Source organism: Pseudorasbora parva, chromosome 20 (genome assembly GCF_024679245.1).
Source record: "Pseudorasbora parva isolate DD20220531a chromosome 20, ASM2467924v1, whole genome shotgun sequence".
Classification (NCBI taxonomy): domain Eukaryota; kingdom Metazoa; phylum Chordata; class Actinopteri; order Cypriniformes; family Gobionidae; genus Pseudorasbora; species Pseudorasbora parva.
The window spans coordinates 12,985,205-13,002,704 of NC_090191.1; the positions used below are offsets into that span (position 1 = coordinate 12,985,205).

General features: G+C 44.5%; 8 non-coding genes across 8 annotated transcripts; 1 reads left to right on the forward strand and 7 right to left on the reverse strand.

Annotated features, from left to right (window-relative positions):
- Positions 1–630: 630 nt before the first annotated feature.
- Positions 631–702, reverse strand: trnaq-uug (transfer RNA glutamine (anticodon UUG)). The gene has a single exon. It is a non-coding gene; the product is annotated as a tRNA-Gln (tRNA).
- Positions 703–1,563: 861 nt separating this feature from the next.
- On the reverse strand, positions 1,564–1,635 carry trnaq-cug (transfer RNA glutamine (anticodon CUG)). Its single transcript has one exon. It is a non-coding gene; the product is annotated as a tRNA-Gln (tRNA).
- A 398-nt stretch (positions 1,636–2,033) lies between these two features.
- trnaf-gaa (transfer RNA phenylalanine (anticodon GAA)) lies at positions 2,034–2,106 on the reverse strand. Its single transcript has one exon. It is a non-coding gene; the product is annotated as a tRNA-Phe (tRNA).
- A 930-nt stretch (positions 2,107–3,036) lies between these two features.
- Positions 3,037–3,108, reverse strand: trnaq-uug (transfer RNA glutamine (anticodon UUG)). The gene has a single exon. It is a non-coding gene; the product is annotated as a tRNA-Gln (tRNA).
- A 1,058-nt stretch (positions 3,109–4,166) lies between these two features.
- Positions 4,167–4,239, reverse strand: trnaf-gaa (transfer RNA phenylalanine (anticodon GAA)). The gene has a single exon. It is a non-coding gene; the product is annotated as a tRNA-Phe (tRNA).
- A 474-nt stretch (positions 4,240–4,713) lies between these two features.
- Positions 4,714–4,786, forward strand: trnaa-agc (transfer RNA alanine (anticodon AGC)). The gene has a single exon. It is a non-coding gene; the product is annotated as a tRNA-Ala (tRNA).
- Positions 4,787–5,371: 585 nt separating this feature from the next.
- trnaf-gaa (transfer RNA phenylalanine (anticodon GAA)) lies at positions 5,372–5,444 on the reverse strand. The gene has a single exon. It is a non-coding gene; the product is annotated as a tRNA-Phe (tRNA).
- An 11,570-nt stretch (positions 5,445–17,014) lies between these two features.
- Positions 17,015–17,086, reverse strand: trnaq-cug (transfer RNA glutamine (anticodon CUG)). The gene has a single exon. It is a non-coding gene; the product is annotated as a tRNA-Gln (tRNA).
- Between the last annotated feature and the right edge of the window lie 414 nt (positions 17,087–17,500).

Below are 17,500 nucleotides of genomic sequence, written 5' to 3' on the forward strand. Positions count from 1 at the left end.
TCATACCCCTAGACCAACGAGCCAACTCGTTATACGGTACAGCTGCTGCCTGGCTGCAAACACTGCTAAAGATCGAAAAGTCCGATGCAGCACCTGCACACATGCTAGGGCTCTGTCCTCGCCGGTGTCTTTGAGGGCAATGGACACCTTCTCTCTGATGCCAAGGGGAATTAGCTCAAATGGTAGAGCGCTTGCTTAGCATGCGAGAGGTAGCGGGATCGATGCCCGCATTCTCCAGGTGGCCACTTGGCCTTTTACTTCAAGGGGAACTCCCGAGACGTGCTTTTGAAGATGACTGCTGTGTAAAAGTTTTTTTCTTGGATTGGCTCCTGCGCACATTCCTGGCAAAAGCAGGTCCCACCGAGATTTGAACTCGGATCGCTGGATTCAGAGTCCAGAGTGCTAACCATTACACCATGGATGCTTGGCGTTGGCTGGCTTTTCTCACAGAGCAGCATAGAGTTAAGTCAATCAGCCTAGAAGCGCAATACCAACGAGCCAGCGAAGGCTTTGCTTTTTGAGCCCATGTTTTGCCAATTCCGAATCGGTTCCAGACAGCCAATTTCACAGGTACGACAGCAGTTGCGAGACGCTTCAGTTTGCCCCCACCCAGCCACAAAAATGTTGCTAAGGTTCCACCGAGATTTGAACTCGGATCACTGGATTCAAAGTCCAGAGTGCTAACCATTACACCATGGAACCGCCATGTCCTGACTTGTGGCCATCTGAGAGGCAGATAGTGATGAGGCTAGGTGGATCCAAGTAGAAAGCAGGTGGCGTTTGGACACTGCAGCCCCTCGACCAAAAGCACACAGTCACTGTTCCTCTGCCGAAACCCGGGATCCAACCAGGGACCTTTAGATCTTCAGTCTAACGCTCTCCCAACTGAGCTATTTCAGCCAGGTCTGGCAGCAGGCGTGCCAGCAGGGATTTCTGTGAGACCGGCCATCACTTGTGAAAAGCGCAAAAGCTGAAGGTCCCAGAGAGCAAAAGAGTGGCCCGTACGGGGATCGAACCCGCGACCTTGGCGTTATTAGCACCACTCTATAACCAACTGAGCTAACCGGCCTCACTTTGAAAAGCTTCGATCACCAGTTTCCCAGAAATATTCCTGCTTGCCCATGACCCTAATGAGACCAAAGCGATTAAATGCAGAAGCACGGGCTCGTCCGGGATTTGAACCCGGGACCCTTTCGCACCCAAAGCGAGAATCATACCCCTAGACCAACGAGCCAACTCGTTATACGGTAGAGCTGCTGCCTGGCTGCAAACACTGCTAAAGATCGAAAAGTCCGATGCAGCACCTGCACACATGCTAGGGCTCTGTCCTCGCCGGTGTCTTTGAGAGCAATGGACACCTTCTCTCTGATGCCAAGGGGAATTAGCTCAAATGGTAGCGCGCTCGCTTAGCATGAGAGAGGTAGCGGGATCGATGCCCGCATTCTCCAGGTGGCCACTTGGCCTTTTACTTCAAGGGGAACTCCCGAGAAGTGCTTTTGAGGATGACTGCTGTGTAAAAGTTTTTTTCTTGGATGGGCTCCTGCGCACATTCCTGGCAAAAGCAGGTCCCACCGAGATTTGAACTCGGATCGCTGGATTCAGAGTCCAGAGTGCTAACCATTACACCATGGAACCTTGGCGTTGGCTGGCTTTTCTCACAGAGCACCATAGAGTTAAGTCAATCAGCCTAGAAGCGCAATACCAACGAGCCAGCGAAGGCTTTGCTTTTTGAGCCCATGTTTTGCCAATTCCGAATCGGTTCCAGACAGCCAATTTCACAGGTACGACAGCAGTTGCGAGACGCTTCAGTTTGCCCCCACCCAGCCACAAAAATGTTGCTAAGGTTCCACCAAATTTGAACTCGGATCACTGGATTCAAAGTCCAGAGTGCTAACCATTACACCATGGAACCGCCATGTCCTGACTTGTGGCCATCTGAGAGGCAGTGATGAGGCTAGGTGGATCCAAGTAGAAAGCAGGTGGCGTTTGGACACTGCAGCCCCTCGACCAAAAGCACACAGTCACTGTTCCTCTGCCGAAACCCGGGATCGAACCAGGGACCTTTAGATCTTCAGTCTAACGCTCTCCCAACTGAGCTATTTCGGCCAGGTCTGGCAGCAGGCGTGCCAGCAGGGATTTCTGTGAGACCGGCCATCACTTGTGAAAAGCGCAAAAGCTGAAGGTCCCAGAGAGGCCCGTACGGGGATCCAAACCGCGACCTTGGCGTTATTAGCACCACGCTCTAACCAACTGAGCTAACTGGCCTCACTTTGAAAAGCTTCGATCACCAGTTTCCCAGAAATATTCCTGCTTGCCCGTGACCCTAATGAGACCAAAGCGATTAAATGCAGAAGCACGGGCTCGTCTGGGATTTGAACCCGGGACCTCTCGCACCCAAAGCGAGAATCATACCCCTAGACCAACGAGCCAACTCGTTATACGGTACAGCTGCTGCCTGGCTGCAAACACTGCTAAAGATCGAAAAGTCCGATGCAGCACCTGCACACATGCTAGGGCTCTGTCCTCGCCGGTGTCTTTGAGGGCAATGGACACCTTCTCTCTGATGCCAAGGGGAATTAGCTCAAATGGTAGAGCGCTTGCTTAGCATGCGAGAGGTAGCGGGATCGATGCCCGCATTCTCCAGGTGGCCACTTGGCCTTTTACTTCAAGGGGAACTCCCGAGACGTGCTTTTGAAGATGACTGCTGTGTAAAAGTTTTTTTCTTGGATTGGCTCCTGCGCACATTCCTGGCAAAAGCAGGTCCCACCGAGATTTGAACTCGGATCGCTGGATTCAGAGTCCAGAGTGCTAACCATTACACCATGGATGCTTGGCGTTGGCTGGCTTTTCTCACAGAGCAGCATAGAGTTAAGTCAATCAGCCTAGAAGCGCAAAACCAACGAGCCAGCGAAGGCTTTGCTTTTTGAGCCCATGTTTTGCCAATTCCGAATCGGTTCCAGACAGCCAATTTCACAGGTACGACAGCAGTTGCGAGACGCTTCAGTTTGCCCCCACCCAGCCACAAAAATGTTGCTAAGGTTCCACCGAGATTTGAACTCGGATCACTGGATTCAAAGTCCAGAGTGCTAACCATTACACCATGGAACCGCCATGTCCTGACTTGTGGCCATCTGAGAGGCAGATAGTGATGAGGCTAGGTGGATCCAAGTAGAAAGCAGGTGGCGTTTGGACACTGCAGCCCCTCGACCAAAAGCACACAGTCACTGTTCCTCTGCCGAAACCCGGGATCCAACCAGGGACCTTTAGATCTTCAGTCTAACGCTCTCCCAACTGAGCTATTTCAGCCAGGTCTGGCAGCAGGCGTGCCAGCAGGGATTTCTGTGAGACCGGCCATCACTTGTGAAAAGCGCAAAAGCTGAAGGTCCCAGAGAGCAAAAGAGTGGCCCGTACGGGGATCGAACCCGCGACCTTGGCGTTATTAGCACCACTCTCTAACCAACTGAGCTAACCGGCCTCACTTTGAAAAGCTTCGATCACCAGTTTCCCAGAAATATTCCTGCTTGCCCGTGACCCTAATGAGACCAAAGCGATTAAATGCAGAAGCACGGGCTCGTCCGGGATTTGAACCCGGGACCCTTTCGCACCCAAAGCGAGAATCATACCCCTAGACCAACGAGCCAACTCGTTATACGGTAGAGCTGCTGCCTGGCTGCAAACACTGCTAAAGATCGAAAAGTCCGATGCAGCACCTGCACACATGCTAGGGCTCTGTCCTCGCCGGTGTCTTTGAGAGCAATGGACACCTTCTCTCTGATGCCAAGGGGAATTAGCTCAAATGGTAGCGCGCTCGCTTAGCATGAGAGAGGTAGCGGGATCGATGCCTGCATTCTCCAGGTGGCCACTTGGCCTTTTACTTCAAGGGGAACTCCCGAGACGTGCTTTTGAGGATGACTGCTGTGTAAAAGTTTTTTTCTTGGATGGGCTCCTGCGCACATTCCTGGCAAAAGCAGGTCCCACCGAGATTTGAACTCGGATCACTGTATTCAAAGTCCAGAGTGCTAACCATTACACCATGGAACCGCCATGTCCTGACTTGTGGCCATCTGAGAGGCAGATAGTGATGAGGCTAGGTGGATCCAAGTAGAAAGCAGGTGGCGTTTGGACACTGCAGCCCCTCGACCAAAAGCACACAGTCACTGTTCCTCTGCCGAAACCCGGGATCGAACCAGGGACCTTTAGATCTTCAGTCTAACGCTCTCCCAACTGAGCTATTTCGGCCAGGTCTGGCAGCAGGCGTGCCAGCAGGGATTTCTGTGAGACCGGCCATCACTTGTGAAAAGCGCAAAAGCTGAAGGTCCCAGAGAGCAAAAGAGTGGCCCGTCCGGGGATCGAAACCGCGACCTTGGCGTTATTAGCACCACGCTCTAACCAACTGAGCTAACCGGCCTCACTTTGAAAAGCTTCGATCACCAGTTTCCCAGAAATATTCCTGCTTGCCCGTCACCCTAATGAGACCAAAGCGATTAAATGCAGAAGCACGGGCTCGTCCGGGATTTGAACCGGGGACCTGTCGCACCCAAAGCGAGAATCATACCCCGAGACCAACGAGCCAACTCGTTATACGGTACAGCTGCTGCCTGGCTGCAAACACTGCTAAAGATCGAAAAGTCTGATGCAGCACCTGCATACATGCTAGGGCTCTGTCCTAGCCGGTGTCTTTGAGAGCAATGGACACCTTCTCTCTGATGCCAAGGGGAATTAGCTCAAATGGTAGAGCGCTCGCTTAGCATGCGAGAGGTAGCGGGATCGATGCCCGCATTCTCCAGGTGGCCACTTGGCCTTTTACTTCAAGGGGAACTCCCGAGACGTGCTTTTGAGGATGACTGCTGTGTAAAAGTTTTTTTCTTGGATGGGCTCCTGCGCACATTCCTGGCAAAAGCAGGTCCCACCGAGATTTGAACTCGGATCGCTGGATTCAGAGTCCAGAGTGCTAACCATTACACCATGTAAACTTGGCGTTGGCTGGCTTTTCTCACAGAGCAGCATAGAGTTAAGTCAATCAGCCTAGAAGCGCAATACCAACGAGCCAGCGAAGGCTTTGCTTTTTGAGCCCATGTTTTGCCAATTCCGAATCGGTTCCAGACAGCCAATTTCACAGGTACGACAGCAGTTGCGAGACGCTTCAGTTTGCCCCCACCCAGCCACAAAAATGTTGCTAAGGTTCCACCAAATTTGAACTCGGATCACTGGATTCAAAGTCCAGAGTGCTAACCATTACACCATGGAACCGCCATGTCCTGACTTGTGGCCATCTGAGAGGCAGTGATGAGGCTAGGTGGATCCAAGTAGAAAGCAGGTGGCGTTTGGACACTGCAGCCCCTCGACCAAAAGCACACAGTCACTGTTCCTCTGCCGAAACCCGGGATCAAACCAGGGACCTTTAGATCTTCAGTCTAACGCTCTCCCAACTGAGCTATTTCGGCCAGGTCTGGCAGCAGGCGTGCCAGCAGGGATTTCTGTGAGACCGGCCATCACTTGTGAAAAGCGCAAAAGCTGAAGGTCCCAGAAAGGCCCGTACGGGGATCGAAACCGCGACCTTGGCGTTATTAGCACCATGCTCTAACCAACTGAGCTAACCGGCCTCACTTTGAAAAGCTTCGATCACCAGTTTCCCAGAAATATTCCTGCTTGCCCGTGACCCTAATGAGACCAAAGCGATTAAATGCAGAAGCACGGGCTCGTCCGGGATTTGAACCGGGGACCTGTCGCACCCAAAGCGAGAATCATACCCCTAGACCAACGAGCCAACTCGTTATACGGTACAGCTGCTGCCTGGCTGCAAACACTGCTAAAGATCGAAAAGTCCGATGCAGCACCTGCACACATGCTAGGGCTCTGTCCTCGCCGGTGTCTTTGAGGGCAATGGACACCTTCTCTCTGATGCCAAGGGGAATTAGCTCAAATGGTAGAGCGCTTGCTGCGCAAAAGAAGGGGCCCAATCTTTCCGCTCACGCACGCAAGCGAAAAAGACGCATAAAACGGGAATACGCCGACAAATTACCCCTTAACATTATTTGGGTTACACTCATGTGCGTTATGGTGGAGTTTGAGTTACATTTGAAACAAATCACCCTCCGCGGGTTGGATTCGAACTCGTGTTCTGCTCGACAAAGTATCCAAGTGTTCAACTGCGCCTATTTTTAGTTATCTATGACGTAACGTAAATCCTGCAAAGTTTTTTGTATTTGAATTATTATTATTATTTGTATGAATGTACATGTATAACACCAATTCGTTGCATTTTATTACTTTTGCATCAAATAAAAAAAATAAAAAGTTATGTGCGTTTATTAAAGTTATGGAAAAATTAACATATTTCCCTGTTGACTGCCGGTATTATCAATCCCACTCTATTTTAAATATATTTTAATGTATTCTCTCATTCACAGCTATAAAAGTTAACCCAGAGCTATAGAAAAAGATGTTTTTTCAACGGCTCTGAGTTAACCCAATTATGACAACTTCCGCTATGAGAAACCCAGAAATATGAAAAGGGTCTATTGATTACATGTTTATGGTTAAATAAAATGAATTAAAAAAAGTTGTGTGTGTGTTGGGGGAGATGATTTGATTGATATGATTTATCAGATTTAATTTATCTAATAAAAAAACACATCAAATTTAAAATGTTTTATTAAATTGAACAAATATGAAATATACACACAAATATTGAAATGAGTACACACACACACACACACACACATATATATATATATATATATATATATATATACAGGACAATATTTTAAAAAATGGGCACGTAATATATACAGTAAAGTGTTTATTGAGGAGGTGGACTATTGATTACATGTTTATGGTTAAATAAAATGAATTCAAAAAAGTTGTGTGTGTTGGGGGGTGGGGTTGATGATTTGATTGATATGATTTATCAGATTTAATTTATCTAATAAAAAACACATCAAATTTAAAATGTTTTATTAAATTGAACAAATATAAAATATACACACAAATATTGAAATTAATACACACACACACACACAAACACACACACACACACACACATATATACAGGACAATATTTAAAAAAGTGGGCACGTAATATATACAAAATATATACAGTAAAGTGTTTATTGAGGAGGTGGACTTTGTTGTTTATTTTGCTGACGCTGTTCTGCCAACCAGTCTTCCAAAGATTGTCCACCAGAGGCACGCAAGCAAAATGTGGCATTACCATATCGGCTATGGCCAAACTCTTTCGTTTTGGGCTGTCCACATTTGCTGCACATGTTAAAAGACACCCCTCGCACATACTTCCTCTTATGGACTCCACTTTCCTCCTCCTGTGCCCGCCGGCGCCTGTTCCTCTGGGTGTAACGGGACACAGGAGCAGCAGAAACAGGAGCAGCAGAAACAGGTGCAGCAGATACAGGAGCAGCAGAAACAGGAGCAGCAGAAACAGGAGCAGCAGAAACAGGAGCAACAGGAGCAGCAGAAACAGGAGCAGACAGAGCTGGGCGTGCACTGGATGCTGAAGCACTTGAAGACTGAAACACCATCGACACAGTCATGTCTGGGTTAAGGACTAGTGTGCCCATCAATGACCCAGGTGCTGAAATAGGCTGCACAAGTCCTGATGTTGTGGGGGCAGGTGCGATGGGGCACTCCCTGGTTGCAGCAGCGGGCCGTCGACCTGGTCGCAGAATAGGTGCTTGTCCTTCTTGATTTTTCGGAAAGATAAAAGTATGTCTTGGGCCCGAGGTCGATGGTGCTTCATTTAGTTTCTGCCTCGGTGGAGGAAGCTGTGTAATAGACACACCTATTGGATCAGGTGGAATCAGTCCCTGAGCAAGGACACTCATTTCCTGATTCTTCTGCCGCCGTTGAAACCTAAAAATAAATTATTTATTATATATATGTTTAGAAGCATTAATTTTATTTGAAGCAAATAATGTGCCATGCTTACCACTGAATGAGTGTCCTCTGGTTTAGCTCAAACAGCTGGATCATTGTTTCATCCATCAGCCTGCGACTATTAAGCACCAGCTCTCGGATGTGGTGGTAATCTGAGAGGATTTTAGACCACCTGGGAGTGCAAACTCCAGCCTTCTTGGTTGGCGACTTGTGTAAAGCACACAGCTTCATACAAATGGCCTCAACCAAGCGGCTGGTGCTGGGCCACTGTGCTGGACCCCCAGGATGTCCAATCAGACAACGTTTGACACTTTCCACACCCGGTGTGACACCGGACCGCTTTGGAGCCTTAAAGCGCCCATGTGTCAGCTGAGGCTGATGTCGAAACTGATAGTTGACCCGCTGTTTATCGCAATCAGGGAGAGCTGTCCACAGCTGGATGGCCTCTGTCATCTGGAGGTCAGTGAGGTAAGCAGCCTCACGAAGACCCACCAGGTAACCAGCCAGATCCTGGACCTTATCCCACCCAGCGATGCCATCTGGGCCAATGACTGCTCCCTAGTAAATGCAGATTAATATTAATATATGTGGAATAAAACAAGATTGAACTTAAATAAAGCACTTAAAGTGTCTTACCTGAGCCTCATCAGAGAGACTGCTTCCAGTGTCAGATGGCTGTGACAGCACTGAAGGGGCAGGGGCAGGGGCAAGATGCTGTCCTTCTCCACCAGATGATGTGGATGGCTCAGGCAATGATACTGGGGACTGAGGCTGAGGCAAAGATGAGGGGCTGTTTCCGAGATCACTGCAGGGGTCATCCTCATACAGCACTGGAACTGTGATGTCCTCCAGGATCTGTTCCTCAAACCCCTCATCTTGCAGATCCTGGTCATCAACTTCCTCCACCAGCCTGTCTTCCTCCTCTGGGTTTTGGAGCACTGGAGTTAGTGTTTTGCCAGTCTGGCTGTAAAGATACTCCATTCCCAGCAATTCACCTACAAGAAATGAGAGAAAAGAAAATGAAAAAAAGAAATTCTTGAAATGCTATTATGCTATTTTAAAGTTTCCTAATTTAGTTTTGGAGATATTCAAAGTCAAAGGTCAAAAAACACTTTCATTTTCTCATAATATACATTGCACATCACCAAAACGTTCAGCCAAACGCTCACTCTGCTCTGACCGGTCAGACGGCCCAGTCTGTTGTGATTGGTTTACCGCATATTCCAAAAAAAAAAAAAAAACATTGTGTCCAGAGGCTTCCTAAAGCTCAGTGATTTGACTGTAGACACTGATTTTCCATAAATCCCAGTGCGAATCTGAATCGATGATGAAACAATGGAAGAACTAATTTTTTAACCTTGAGCAGGGTTAGGGTTGGGGGTAGCCCTTGAGCAGGGTTAGGGTTATGGGTAGCCCTTGAGCAGGGTTAGGGTTATGGGTAGCCCTTGAGCAGGGTTAGGGTTGGGGGTAGCCCTTGAGCAGGGTTAGGGTTATGGGTAGCCCTTGAGCAGGGTTAGGGTTGGGGGTAGCCCTTGAGCAGGGTTAGGGCTGGGGGTAGCACTCTAGCAGGGTTAGGGTTATGGGTAGCCCTTGAGCAGGGTTAGGGTTGGGGGTAGCCCTTGAGCAGGGTTAGGGCTGGGGGTAGCCCTTGAGAAGTTTTTTTTTTACTTACTACATGAAAGGTAATTTTCAGAAAAAAATAATAGAGGCTCTTTAATATTTTGTCTAGTACATTAAAGGCTAAAATAGAAATAAAAAATGAATTTCTTGCCTGTATATGCTCCAGGAGGGCGATAGCGCTCATCCCAGGGCTTCCCAAAGACTGTTCGACTAAGCTGGTCCACAGCCTCTCTCATGGCACTGCCATATGACCGGATAGATGAAGGTCCTTTTATGGCTTCATCCATCCGGTCATCATTCCAACGCATCAAGCCCTCAAGGAGATAAGCTTGAAAATGCGCATCACTGGCACTGGTTCCTAAAAGTTAAATAAACAAAAAAGGGTATTATATGTCACATATGTACTACACATGATGTGCTATAAAGTAACTGGTTGCATGTAATAGAGTTATGTAATTTAGATAAAAAATTGTCATTAGTTACTAGTGATTGTCAGGCAAGACAGCTTTGTCAATGCTTATGACATCAGAAAAGAACTGTAACATTACTGTAGAGTGTGACATTTATTAAAGTGCCATTACGTTAAAGTAATGGAAGCAGTTATAGTGCTTATATTTTAAATTAGTAATTCAATTAGTAAGTAATTAAATATGTATGTAATACCTGGAATAAAACGGTTCAGGTGCAGGTGGAATGACTCCAAGGAGGTAGAGCCACGGGCACACCTGTAGCAGCACAGCTCCACACCACCCTTCTTCAGTGTCCCTGTCTTCATGTACAGTGGAAAGTTCTCTGGATCTTGGATACACTGTACATGCTTCTGCTGTTCTTTCCATATCCGCTGGATCCTTTCGTGGTCCAGCAGAGGAACTCCCAGAGTGTCCTTCCCGGCCGCACTGTCAAACAGATCAATCAGTGATCCGATTGATCTGGTCGTCTCCTCCATCCCCCTGGTCTTCCTTCGGCAGTGCAGTGCCAACTCCCTCCTTGTAATGCGAGCACTGACCGCCTTTCCGGAGATGTGTCCAGTCTTCTTTGCCGCCAGCTCACCTTCCTTTGCATGGCGAAGAGCAGCCACATCCTCTGGATCCCACTGAAAGATGCACGTGGACAGACGTGCCATGAAGATCCCATAGAGAGGATGAGCCTCTGTCGTGACACCTGCAGCAAATCGCCGCATGAAATGCCAGATGTCAAGGCGCACTTCAAGCTCATCCCACTCCGAAAACAGGACCTTCACTCGAGACTGGCCATGCTGACTGCAGCAATCTCTGTCCACGTACATTACTTTTGGGGCTGCCTCTCCTGCCTCCCGGTAGCGTTTCATCAAACCAGCTGCCATGGAGTCCAGTCCATGTCCTTCGGCAGCTGTTAGCACAGAGACAAGGACTTGGCCGTGTTCGTTCCCCACATTTGTGCACCAGGCAGCTGTTCCTGAAGCAGCACCAGCCAGTTTCTTTGTGACCTATAGGGAAAAATAAAAGGGTCAAAAACCGTGTTCATTATGTCTGTGTACATATCCATGTCTGGCAAATATCTTGATACAAACAGGGCTGTGATACCTTTTTTGTGGAGTCCATCTTGAGAACACAGCCAAAGATGGATGTAATTTTGCCCTTGACCTCGTGCAAACGCCCCAGAACATCCCTGGCGTACACTGCTAACAGCCACTTAGGTTTAGGTAGGGCAGGTAAAAGGGGAGGCTCAGCAAACACAGGAGGCTGCACAAGGGAGGACCTTGTAAATGGTTCGCAGGCAGTCAAGTACTGCAGGACACGCTGTGTCCATGCCTCACTGTGCTGCTCCATCAGCTTCTTGTAAAGCTGAGTCACACTGTTGCCCAGTGTCCTCTCCCTCATCATCCTCAGCACCCGGTTGTCACATGAGTATCTAAGAAAACAACAGTATAATCATGCAAAAAAAACACACAAATAAAAGCGCCTAATAATGAATGATTGTCGTTAAGAATTACCTGTATGTCAGCAAAGCTGGAAACTGACTGCGGTGGCCCATATCCAGCTGCCCTAAGATGTCCTCGGACCAGGCAGGATATTTCTTTTTGCAGCGTTTGCACTCCAGATACTCAGTGGCAAGGTCATACCACCCGTCGATGTCCAAGACCTTGCGCACGGTGCGATAAAGTCCTGCCGCTGTCAGTCTGTGCTTAACACAGTCTACGCGAACACAGACAAGGGGAAATAACCACATCTTCAGCGGCATCCATAAGAAAAGGGGCCGACAGAAGAAGAGGTCGTGTGAGGCGGGTGGCTGAGTGTTAATTAAAGGGGGCTGAGGAGGGTACCACCAAAGCTTCAGCTGGGACACTAGTTCTGGCTTGCCGGTTCGAAGGTTGGCCTTAAACAGTGTGTTCCGGATCCACTCATGTTGGAAAGGTGGAAGATGATCTTTCCAATGAACTGGAAGCTCAGCTGGTGGGTGATGATGTTGAAGATCTGGTGGTTTTGCAGTTTCCGCTGATGGAGACGGACCAGCACAGGCCTCTGAGTGAATAGTAACAAAAAACAATATAAGCATGACTGCTGCATTTGATAGTAATATGCCAAAAATTCAGCCCACAAACAGCCTGCGAAGCAATAATTTTGGACAAGTATTAATAATCATTAACAGTGAAGAAAATGGTACTAGTGTTAAAAAGCAAAGAACGCAGTGTACACTTTATTGATGTAAGGAATATGGAATCAATAAAGCTCTTTGAGGATGAGGATTAGATGAAATGGAGTAAGGAAAATGAGGCACGATTAATTCAGACACGAAGCATGCACAAATATACAGTAAGGAAAAAACTGTTCCACTAATCATTAGAACAATGAAACTCCATGATCCTGTCTGCTCAGGGGTAGCTAAAGAGTGAGTGAGAAGAGCAAGCGGAGTGAAAAAGTTATCCGGCGATTGTTTCACAACGGGTAAGTTCGGAAACGCAAATAAATACCCCGACACCTTTGGACATCCTTACGGTTTTGAAGAAGTGCACTCAAAGAATGCATCCTGCTTGAAGCATGATGTGACATAATTCTGTATTTTAAACAAAAAATATTAAAAACAAATAGATTTTTTGTGTTTTTACAAAACATTCTTATAACATTTGGGTAACACTTTAAAAAATGTACAGTTATAAGTCACTTATAAGTTATTAGTTGATGAATTTACAAAACATAACTATACATTTATTAATGTTTAATAAGTAATATGCTAACATTTTATAAATGTTTTGTTAATTCAGTTATAAGTAATTTATTAATTATTACTTAATACATTCATAAATTATTATTAAGTGGTATGCAATACTGTAAATCCTGTATATATATATATATATATATATATATATATATATATATATATATATATATATATATATATATATATATATATACGCATACAGTACAGGCCAAAAGTTTGGACACATTACTATTTGTAATGTTTTTGAAAGAAGTTTCTTTTGCACATCATTTGATCAAAAATACAGAATATTTTTTTAATATTGTGATATATTATTACAATTTAAAATATTTGGTTTTCAGGATGGTTTGATGTTCAGGATGGTTCCTCCAGTCTTCAGTGATCATGATCCTTCAGAAATCATTCTAATATGATTATTCATTACGAGTGTTGGAGACAGTTCTGCTGACTAATATATTTGATGAATAAAAGGTTCAAAAGAACTGCATTTATTCAGAATAAAAACATTTTTAAAATAATATAAATCTCGTTTACTATCAATTTTTATTAATTGAACACATCCTTGCTGAATAAAATTATTGATTTATTACAAAAAAAGAAAGAAAAAAAATTACTGACCCCAAATGACTGACCAGTAGAGTTTATCGCTGTTACAAAAGATTTCTATTTTTAAAACATTTTGCTTCTTTTTTTCTTTTCTTTTTTACTTTTTATTCATCAAAGTATTATAAAAAAGTTTCACAGGTTATGAAAAAATATTAACAACTTTGAAAATGAATCATCATATTAAAATTATTTCTGAAGGATCATGTGACACTAAAGACTGGAGGAACGATACTGAAAATTCAGCTTTGATCACAGAAATAAATGATCATTTAAAGTATAATAAATTGAAAACCAATTATTTTAAATTGTAATAATATATCACAATATTACTTTTTTTCTGTATTTTTGATCAAAAACATTACAAATAGTGATGTGTCCAAACGTTTGAGTTCTTACTAGGACAAGAAAATATGTTCATATAATACCAATTTTATCGTCTCTACACTGGTTACCTATTAAGTTCTGTGCCAATTATAAAGTATTCCTACGAATTCTGCATGTTTGTGCGTTTGAACACAGACAAGCTTATAATGATCATTTACTAATGGTCTATTCATTACTTGTTTAAGATTAACCATTATCAGAGACGATACTGAAACAAGTTTGACCTAAATACTTAAAATACTTAAATAGACTCAAATAATGATTTATATTTTTTACCATAACTTACAGCAAATTTGTATATTGTTTGCAAACCACTTTTTAATAAGTTATATTTATATGATTATAGTAAATTATTAGTTCATCATTAAACCAAAAACTTATAAGTGTCTTAACACTAACATTTATAAATGGTTAGCGTATTACTTATTAATAATGATTTATTATTGTATAGTCATGTTTTGTAAATTATTAATTTATCATTAACAAATAACTTATAAGTGACTTGTAACTGAACATGTTAACAATATTGGCATTTGTCATATGCCACACCTGTATTTAGCTGTGCTTCACATTGGGATGCAGCAAATACCAGCTCCTCATCATCTTCTTCAGCAGTGGGAACAGGAGTGCCTGGAGCAGAAATGTAAAAACTATTACTGTGAACAATACACAAAAGACAAACGTATGCAAGATGGTGCTTACTTACCAGTAGTGAAAATCTGCCTTTGGGCCAAACGTTTGGTTGAAGGTTCTGCTGCTGGAGGAGGTAAAGTGGACTGCGGTAATGGATCTAGAAACATGACAAGTTTGCCATAACGATAAATAAATACATGTTGAACTGCTGTATGGGAAATTCGATATTTACACTCACTACTCACAGGGTTTAACTGGTGACATGATTTTTCTCGCCAGCTGTGAAGGAGACAAATGTTTGCCACGTGCCAACAGCGCTTTCACAGTGGCGGTCTGTTGTACACCAGTTCGGATGTCTGAGGGTGGAGGTGCAGAGGTACTGGAGGCTGAGGGTGGAGGTACAGAGACAGTGGCGGCAGCAGGTGGACGTGCAGGTGGACGTGCAGGCTGATGTCCACTGGTGCCCACAGCAGAAGCCTGTCTTTTCAGGACGTACGCCTTAAAAAGGGCCATGTTGGTGTTGGGCCTGGCATCTGCCTTAACCAGGTACCTGATGAGGTCCTTTGCCTCCTTGCTCTGGTCCTCATAAACTTCCTTCATGGACCGACCCTGGAAGTCTCCAAACTCCACCATCAAGCAGCCCTGGTCTCCAGTTGCCCGGGCTTCTGCTTGCATATCCTGCTTCCTCTTGTACTTCTCCACTTCTTCTGCCATCTCTCTAATATCAGAAGTGTACTGTAGAAACAGCTGTTTATTTTCTGACAATGGGTTTGTCTGCGCTTTCTCAGTGGAAATGCTGAGCACCAAATAAACTGCATACCCCAGTGAGTTTTCCAGGAGCCATCTAAATCTCTGGCCCTGGTACTTCCCAAACTGAAGTTTGCAGTGAGCCAGTACTAAAAACTGGTCATTGGGGTCGCCACCGTTTGTGCAGACATAAGTACTGGCCTCTGTCAGCACCTCCTCTTTCGGTTTGGCCCTTCCAGACTCCACATTTTCAAGGCGCTTCGCCTCCGCCGATGGCGCCATGAGGAGTCGGCTTGATGTTGGCGTTTGGCGGCGAAAAACAGGGTATGCGTACATTTTCTGAAATGAAACTCAGAAAGTGACTATTACCTCAAGAAATCGAACAGTACCTGTCCGTTAAGTGTGTAACTACATATATATATATATATATATATATATATATATATATATATATATATATATATATATATATATATATATATATATATATATATATACACACACACAGACCAACCACACTTAATCACATGTAAAAACCAAAACTTGTTTTTGCTTTGTATTTACAATGTTGTTTTGTTATATCTGTCTCATTATGTCCTGTCCTAGGTTTTTATTTTTTTAAGTGTGTGTGTAATGGCATTATAACACACTACATGTAAGAAAGAGACTATTACCTCTAGAAATCGATGCGATACCTGTATGTTAAGTGTGTGTAACTATATATATATATATATATATATATATATATATATATATATATATATATATATATATATATATATATATATTGTGTATTTGTACTACCTCTCTATCTGTGATGCATCTTATATATATACAGACCAACACACACTTCACATAAAACTCATCATCAGGCCAGTGTATGGTAATGTTTATTACCACAGTAATATGGTAATATACAAAGCAAAAACATTAGTGTTGGAGGCCTCACATGTAAAAGACGTTTTTGCTTTGTATTTACAATGTTGTTTTGTTATATTTGTCTCATTATGTCCTGTCCTAGTAGCTAAAAAAAGTGTGTGTAACGGCATTATAACATTATAACGTAACCATATTACTGTGGTAAAAAAAAAAAACAGTCGAATACGAAGTATATAATTTGATGGGGGATGGTGGTAACGATTTTATAGGCCCAGGCTCTCGGATGTCACTAGTATTATTACCAAATGTAAGTATTTTTTGTTAAATCATTATCTTTTATTCACACACAATACACACATCATTGTTGACATCAATATAGCTTAACGGCCGATGATTTTAACTTATCTGAACATTAGCAATATGTTTTGCTCAGTTACGTTATTTATCATGGGAAAAAGTAAGTTAACAGGTTGACAGGTACTGAGGAAAACCTGTGCTGTACATGCTATCTAACTACATTGACACGTTTCATTTTCTAAAAATACACACTTAATATAAACAAATTATATTAAAATAAAACAGAGCGATATATCATAGTCTTACCTGTAACAAAGATGACGATAATAACGGACGACGGCTATTGGTCAAAAGTAGCCAGAGGAGAGAAACGCGATTGGTCAAAAGTAAGCCACGGGAGCGAAACGCGATTAGTCAAAAGTAAGCCACAGGAACGAAACGCGATTGGTCAAAAGTTAGCCACAGGAACGAAACGCGATTGGTCAAAAGTAAGCCACAAGAGGAAACGCGATTGGTCAAAAGTAAGCCCCAGGAAGAAACGCGATTGGCTCAGGTGGGCTTACTTTGGGCTTACTTTGGCTCAACCGGTGGAAAGCAGTAGGCGCAAGCGAGAGGTGGCGGGATCGATGCCCGCATTCTCCAGGTGGCCACTTGGCCTTTTACTTCAAGGGGAACTCCAGAGACGTGCTTTTGAGGATGACTGCTGTGTAAAAGTTTTTTTCTTGGATGGGCTCCTGCGCACATTCCTGGCAAAAGCAGGTCCCACCGAGATTTGAACTCGGATCGCTGGATTCAGAGTCCAGAGTGCTAACCATTACACCATGGAACCTTGGCGTTGGCTGGCTTTTCTCACAGAGCAGCATAGAGTTAAGTCAATCAGCCTAGAAGCGCAATACCAACGAGCCAGCGAAGGCTTTGCTTTTTGAGCCCATGTTTTGCCAATTCCGAATCGGTTCCAGACAGCCAATTTCACAGGTACGACAGCAGTTGCGAGACGCTTCAGTTTGCCCCCACCCAGCCACAAAAATGTTGCTAAGGTTCCACCGAGATTTGAACTCGGATCACTGGATTCAAAGTCCAGAGTGCTAAACATTACACCATGGAACCGCCATGTCCTGACTTGTGGCCATCTGAGAGGCAGATAGTGATGAGGCTAGGTGGATCCAAGTAGAAAGCAGGTGGCGTTTGGACACTGCAGCCCCTCGACCAAAAGCACACAGTCACTGTTCCTCTGCCGAAACCC